Consider the following 8,211-nt stretch of genomic DNA (forward strand, 5'->3'; position numbering starts at 1 on the left):
TTCAACCAGCATTGAACTGACTACAAGCTTCATCTGATAAGAGTACTGTTGCTGCTGCTTACAAAAAGTGTATTCCCTTGCAACATGGGTTTGTCTTCCCAGAAACTCCAAGGAGGCTTGATGCTTCAGGGAGACACAAAAGGGCCAAGCAAGGCACAGTGCATCTGGGCATGGGATATGTAGCGAGAAGGTTCACCATATGATGACTGGTTGTGACAGCTGTATAAATTTTTGTTGGAAGAGAACGAGAACTCAAGACTGATTAGAGTGGAGAGATTGTTTTGTGTGAAGAAGAAATATACCTACATGTGCCCAATACCTTATGGGCACCCGTGGACATGACCTAATGGTCAATTCCAAATTACCGGTAGCATTGTGCCCTTCCCAGGCCTGATCTAAAGCATTCCAAAGTTTCAGTTTCATATTCCCATTGCAGTTTTCTTTCCTGCTGCAGAAGGTAGAACCCGAACCAATGGCACCCCCATGTATAAGACGCTCCCTGTTTTTTGGGGACTCCAAATTAAGAAAATGGGGGGGGGGAGAGATTGTCAAGAGTTGTAGAGTTGTTAAGCTTTTTGGGTGGGATTGCCCACAGCTGTTGAGCTTGGGGGGGGGGGTTGCCGAAAATCGCTCACCCGACTGACCAATGCTTAAAATCGCAAAAGCCGCCAATCGCCCGCCCAATTGCCGCAGGGGCAGCCAATCGACAACAGCCCTTGCCACAGTCACCAATCAACCACCCAATAGCCGTTGACAATCTCCTGCTCACGGCTGCAACCAATCGCCCACCCCCCCCCCACTGCAGATTCTGTGTACAGTATAAGACGACCCCCAATTTTTAACATAATTTTTTAAGGAAAAAACTCGTCTAATACATGGAAAAATACGATATCTATATCAATAATTCACTCCAGATAGATCTCTGAGAGTCCGGCAGATGCACTCTATTCATGTCCCTATTTACATAAGATAGGAATGGATACCAAATCTCTATAAAGCTGTATTCTTTGCTTATTCCAGTGGCACCCAGACAAGGTGAGATACCACATGTGTATACCATCCTTGTAACATATAGCCTGACCTGGTTATCCAGTGCTGTGCCACCTCTATATGTGCAGCTGCCAATAATGAAGTCACCATGCACCAAGGCCCCTCATGCACAGAGAGCAATGCTAGCCAAAGATCTAGAACTACCTGAATAACATCAGATATGACCCAAAATACCTTTGGCCAAAGCTCCTGCACCAGAGACAGTCCCACCAGAGATAAAAAGAAAAGGGAAAGCCTCCCACAGCCTCTCCAGCATCATGGCAGTAGCTGCTTGTCTACATGCTTTGACCATACTAAGGTGAGGTAAGACCTGTGCACCTCAGCACAGAAGCTCTAATTCTCACTGAGGTTGTACAAATAAGTTTTCTAACCCACATTCTCTCCCACTTGTCTTCTGTAATTACAATATCCAAATCCACCTCTCCCACTGATTTTAGGCTACCTGCAACTCAGATATTAGCAAACTGCAAGTCCTAGAAAAGGTGTAAGCCAACATGGTGACTCAGATATTGTTGGACTACATCTCCCAATAGCCCCAGCCAGAATGGCAAATGCCCAGGGATTGTGGGAGTTGTAGCTTAACAACAATCTGGAGGACACCATGCTGGCTGGTTACCCCTATGCTAAAGATAGCACCCTTCAAGTCATTCTCCTTGCTCAGGCACATGCTTTCATATGCTATCACAGACCTCAACTGCTCTCCAGATCACAGTAGCCTCTTTGTGAATGCCTTCACCTGACATAACTGAAACCCTTCACCTTTGCATTCTTTCCATGATTAGTCTATGCTCTCTAAGCAGTTGGGCCAACCTAAACTAGATCTCTTTGCCCAGCTTTCTGGTACCCTCCAGATGGACTACAATTCTCAAAATGATGGCTGGAGCACCTGATGGGAAGTGCAGTCCAACAGCAACTAGAAAGAAGGCACCAGGCTGGCAAAGCCTGTCTTAGCTAATAGTGTACATCCATCCAGTCTTGCATTCTGAATAGTGGTCTTATTTGTCTTTGTGCCTACATCTTGGATAAGCCAATAATATAAATAAGCCACTGTATCAATAGTCATACTTAAAATAGGCACTATATTTATTATTGGTCCAGTTCCTTAAGATGTCGTTAGCAGGGGCTAGCAGAAGATATAGATCTCCCTTTTCAGATAAACTGGAAGCTAATATGATTTTCTACTATCCTACTTGCCCATTTTTACTGAGAAGAAAAAATTATACCGTATATATAAATAGCACCAATATTGCGATATTTTCCTTTCAACCGGCTGGCCAATCTATAACAGCTGTTAAAGACAAGGCAGTTGTTTTACACTGCAGGTGGGTGGTCGTACATTGAATATTCCCATACATAAAAAACCAACAACCCCCAAACACACTTCCTTGAAACGTGGAAAATCAGTGCAGGGCCTGATGTGCTAATTTACAATCAGCATAGATAATTACATAGGAAAGTGATCAGAAATATAATCGCCCACCTGTAGTCAAGTGGTACAAGTCCAGAGTTCTAGCACCTCATTCTCCTAACTTGTAAAACAGCTCTAGGCCACCCAGAGAGCTTCACAACCAAACAGGTATCTGAAACAGTGTTTCTCATGTTCATCACATCATGTTGGCACCTATCTAACAATAGATTGTTCTGACGATCAATGACTTGAGGTCCATGAAGCAACGCACAACTTAGAAGTATCACAGATATTACAATTTGTAGTACAGTAGCAGCTTTACATTTCACCTTCATATTTAGCATTAATTCCCCTCCAAGGGCCCTTGCAACCACTATGGAACATCATAGGTTCTCTGCCCTTCCCCAACTACTGCTAATTATACATCTGCACAGGATTTGGCCCACCAAGGTAGCCTGGAACATTTGCTGATATTTTTAGAAACAGGGTGATGAATGAGTTCCAATCTAGACAGGGGAACATCATCAAGAGCACAGCCAGTACACAGAGAGAGAGGCGGTAGCTTCCAACTTACACCAGGGAGCCAGAAGTCACCGCCACCCAATGTCTCTTGGGTGACCTACAACACAATGTGTTGTCAGGCTCTGAAGTCCTGGCCCCTCTTTGCTCATTTCCTATCACCCCACCCCTATGAGCCACAGGACACAAACTACTGTATAAATCACAGCTGGCACTAATTGGCTCACTGCGCCAGCAGCTCTGCTGAGAGGTCGTAGGCTAAACGGGGCTGCAGGAAGCTAAACTGCCCTCTTGTGCCCCCGCAGGGGGGTTCCTCCAGGTCAAAGATTAAACATACTGACTACAGAGAAAGTCAGCGTGTGCGTGGGAATAGCACAGCGTCCACTCTTTGTGGGTAAACAGAGAACCTGCATTTTTCTCTTCAAACATGGTGCAAATCCAAGCCCTTCCTCTCCACCCACCCAGCAACAGAATTTTATATCCACAATACAGGCCAGCCAGATCTTCCTTGCTCATGCCAACTCGGCCTCCATTTACAACAGTGCCAAACTCAAAATAGCCACGGGAGCTGCTCCGAGAGATAAATCAGGCCTGTGGGGGAAACAATCACATACAAATGTTGGCATCATCAGCTCAATCCCACCTTCTCAGCTCAGATCTGCCCATCACCCCCTCAACCATCTGAGGTTGGCCAGCTCATACAATGCAGGCACACGCCTGCTAGATTTCAAAGACAATCCAGTGACTGGTTGAGTCTCTTTTCAAATTGCAGTCTAAAAATACCCAGCAGACCTCCTAATTTTAATGCCTCAGATTAAAACCAGGTGCAAAAGCAGATCTAGGTTTAACTAACCAAGAAGAGGCTGATACTCCACTACAGGCAGAGGAAAGTGGGCACGGGACATACATTACTACATAATCATTGCCCACATTGAGTCAACCAAGCACTTATGTGTTGTTTTTCAATCTTGCAAATAAAGCCGAAACCCCCACCGCTTCCAAACGCTTCCCCCACCCCACTTCAGTTAACAAATGCTGTTAAGATTAATGGATATTGGTGCAATAACCACCTTTCAGGCGCCCCTCTTCCACCTCCTCCCATTCCTCCCTCCTTTTCTCTGCTTGCTATATTTTTGCATCTGGCACAATCCTAGCTCCTTCTGACAATACAACATTTATCTCTGAATCCTGCAAGCTGATTCACCTTGTTGCATTTCCCTCATACCACGCCGCCTTCCTTCTGCTTCTGATGGGATGGAATTGACAAATACGAGGGGGGGAAATACACCAGGGTAGGCTTATCAGACACCCCCTCCCCCGCAACTCTTGTCAATTTCTAATCTATCTATCAATCTTTTTTTCCTCCTACTTCTTCCACGCATTCTTCTCCCCCTCCACCCCCCCTTTCCTAATCATAATATTGGCACACATGCGCAGAAGATTCTTATATTTGGCAGGCAATCAACTAGAATTTTCCACACACGTGATATTTCTACTCCCTACCTTGAAAATATATATTATATAAGGCTAACAAAGGATCTGGAAAGGAAATGGGGAGGGGGGATAAGGAATGTAGATGTGTAGCCATAACTACAAATTACAGAAGACCAACCCTGCTTAGAATTGCCATCTCTTTCACGACAAACGGTATATATGTATTTCAATTTAATACAAAAAAATAAATGGATGGCCAATTTAGAAAAAAAAAAGAACAGCGCCTTTTATCTGTGTCAGTTAATGGAGGAGAATAACAGCCATTTCCATTAGTGAGAAATCTTAATCATCAGGGTGAAAACAGTCATGCGGAGATGAGGGTGGCAAGGGGAAAATAGCATATTCAGTGAGATGGGGAAAGATTTACGGGCATGGCTCAATTCTACAATTTGTCCACCAAAAGCAATGGTGGATTAAAAGTGAGGCAGGTTTTTCTAAACTCTGATTTCTCAAGAGTTGGGCATGGTAGGAAAGAAACAAGAATGAAGCCATCACATTTTCAAAAAATAGCTTGACAACCAGCTGTAATCTTCAGCCAGTGGTTGAAAACAGGATGGTTGTTTTCTAGCCAGTTACACCACTACAAATCTAGACTAGAAGGGCACCACCTGGCAAGAAGCATTGCTGGCACACACACAATTGACAGATATGTGCTCCAATGAAGCTGGGGGAGGTCAGAGCACCAAGGCTTCCTTCCAGATCTCTGAGGCCTTCTTACATTGCAAGGGGTGTATTACCTTGTTGGAGTGTGAAACAGACAGGATGAACCAGTTTAACATCAAGAATTATCAAAATATGGAATGCTTGTGGATTAGAAGCCAGTGGTTCAAAAGTAGCCTACAAGTGGAACCCCATGAAAATGAATTAGTTATTTCATTATATATCTTTTAATACTTTGGTATTGTCTCTCTGCTTTCCTCCAGCACCTCTCCTTGCATTGGTGGACTAGCCTGGTGCTTCCCAACCCTTCTATTCTTCAGGTTATATCCACCACCACCACCCCTGTTGCCTTTGCATTGTTCTCTTGGTCAACACTCGACTTTCTTCTGACCCCAGGTGCCCCTGGGTGTCAATATTTCCTGGTTTTCTTCCCGGCAAAGTCCATTTCTGGTTACAGCATGGTCTTCTTCATTCCCCGAGCTCCACTCCTGAGCCCACTTCTGCACCCTCTGGGCCCTCCCTTCCCTTCCTTTCCCTTCCCTGCATTCTCCCACCTTCCACTCTATCTTGTGCAACTGTACAAGCAACATTCATTTCCATGGAGCCAATACCTAGATTGCTGTTGTGTCAAAGCATTTCTTTAAAATCCACTTACATTCTTGGAGAGCTAAAGCATTGTCAAGTACAACTTTTTGCAAGTCAGCTGGAATGAGATTCCACTATGGACCTGGTAACTGCTCTTACCATCCTTGGAATCACAAGCCCTTCCATTACTATGCCCAGTGCAGAGATCATGAAGGTTGATCTCCTTGTGAATTTGCAGAGTTGTGCAAAGTATAAACAACTATAAACAAAAAAACCTCATCATAGATACAGGCTGAAAAGGTTCCTCCCACAGGCAATAGGAGCAATATCTAGTTTACAATATTCCTAGTCCACATGCCTTTTTGTTGTGGTGTTCCATCATAGGAGGAAAATTACCCTCTAGATTTTGAGCCCAGGTGAAATCACAAGCAACATCTGTCACACTGCTTCAAGCAGCACTGGCTTGTGATCTACAGTACTCCAAAAAAAAAACCCACTTCTGGCCAGCTGAGTGAGGAACCTCCAGCTCTGATAGAGTTTCCCATGCCGTTCCATCGTCAAGATACATGCTGTACATTAGCCAACCACAGAATCGGGGGAGCTGGCATTTCCCAAGAATACTCAGAAATGCAGTTGTTGTTTTCAATGAGAAATTATTTTACATGTAGGACATAGCTCTTTGTGAGGGCTTGAGACAGGTAAAGTTAATTCATAAAGTAGCAGAACTGTTGCTGGGGAGTCCACAATCTAATTAAATCAAAGAAAGGTTGACAGGCAGCACCCTTTCTACAAAGATCACATCACCCATTTTTCTATCACTCTGGAAAGGCAGTACGTACAACCAGGTTTTTTTAGAAATGCCAAAACTGCAGGTGCTGCAAGGACCATTTGCTCAGCCACAGACACAGTGTGGAAAGGGTCCATCAACTTGTGAGATAACCATATCAAGTATTTAAGAGCTTCTTGTGCACACTCGTTTCCATCCTGTGCTTACACCGTTACCTGTTCCTGCAGGATACAGGGTAGCACTTTTTGAACTATGCCCAATAAAACAAGGCACTGCCACTGTCTGCCAGTGTCAGCAGAACTGAACCTTAAAGCATTTCCTGTGCAAGTTATCATAGCATAATAAATTGTAAACTTTGTATGACAGAAAGCCATTTTGCTTCTCACTTTGCTCATACTGCATTTATATTTAAACCAGAAGCAAGCAATGCAAGCAAGCAAACCTACCTTGTTGAAACACATGTACAGTACCAGTAATTTATCATCAGTAAATTATCTGATATCCTTAACAATACCGAGAGAGATGACCAGAGGGTCACTGATAATCAGAGGTGGCAGATAATCAGTTTAAGACAGACATAGTGTTGTGATCGTTTTTAATGTTTAAGTATCTCTTGCTAGCCACTTCGTGGGCTATCTGAATGGGTCTTGGCAAGCCTGTCTAGGCCTTTAAAAATGCAAGAGGAATTCCCCCCCTATATATTGCTTTATATAAGCTAGACTCCTGACACCACCAATTTGGCCTTAAAGTTACCCAAGTTGCATTTCAATATGCAACCCTCAATGTCTAGACCTGCTTAATGGTCCAACCACCTTTCCTGTCACATGGATGGGGCCTTACTGTATGTGCTTCGCCTTCTGTTTTTATTCATCTTTCTTAGAATGATCATCTGTGGTTTGGGCCTGTTTTTATTGATTTTTGTAATAATAATAAAAAACACATTGGACGCAGGGGCTGAATAAATATTATTATGACTGACTCTGTAAGATCAAAAGGCAACAAAAGCTCCTGATCCACACACAGAATCAAAAGTCCTTTTCCCATAAGGAGCCATCCACTACCACCCAATTCCAATCAATGGGCCTGTAATACTATGAACAATAGTATTCCTCCATTCTGAAGGAAATCAGCCCCGAGTGCTCACTGGAAGGACAGATGCTGAAGCCGAGGCTCCAATACTTTGCCTGGAAAAGACCCTGATGTTGGGAAAGATGGAGGGCACAAGGAGAAGGGGACGACAGAGGACGAGATGGTTGGACAGTGTTCTCAAAGCTACCAACATGAGTTTGACCAAACTGCGGGAGGCAGTGGAAGACAGGAGTGCCTGGCGTGCTCTGGTCCATGGGGTCACGAAGAGTCGGACACGACTAAACGACTAAACGACAACAACTATGAACAAACGGCCCCAAATCAATGAAACAACGGCCTTGTTCCAATAGGGTTTCACAGAAAGTGTCATGCCCCTGCAGTTTCTAAATCTTCATGCCAAGTACCTTTAGTCTGCCAAGCCCACTCCCTCAACGACACTGGCCCCACTACAAAGAGGCTCTGCCTCTCATAATCCCCAAACAGAGGCCTCTCCACTCCCTTCAGTCCTGTTGCCCTGCTGTCAGGCAGCCCTCTCTGCTCCTGTCAAAACTGGCATATGGCCACCAAGTAGCCAGCTGCTCCCATCACCTCTAGGGCACGCTTTTCTGACATGTGCTTC

The 8,211-nt window shown here is 44.4% G+C and overlaps 1 protein-coding gene across 3 annotated transcripts in view; it reads right to left on the bottom strand.

Moving 5' to 3' along the window:
• Positions 1-8,211, bottom strand: part of CHD3 (chromodomain helicase DNA binding protein 3) — a 59,935-nt gene that overhangs the window by 48,823 nt on the left and 2,901 nt on the right. The window lies entirely within an intron of this gene.

Source organism: Zootoca vivipara, chromosome 12, assembly GCF_965207765.1.
Source record: "Zootoca vivipara chromosome 12, rZooViv2.hap1.1, whole genome shotgun sequence".
NCBI lineage: Eukaryota > Metazoa > Chordata > Lepidosauria > Squamata > Lacertidae > Zootoca > Zootoca vivipara.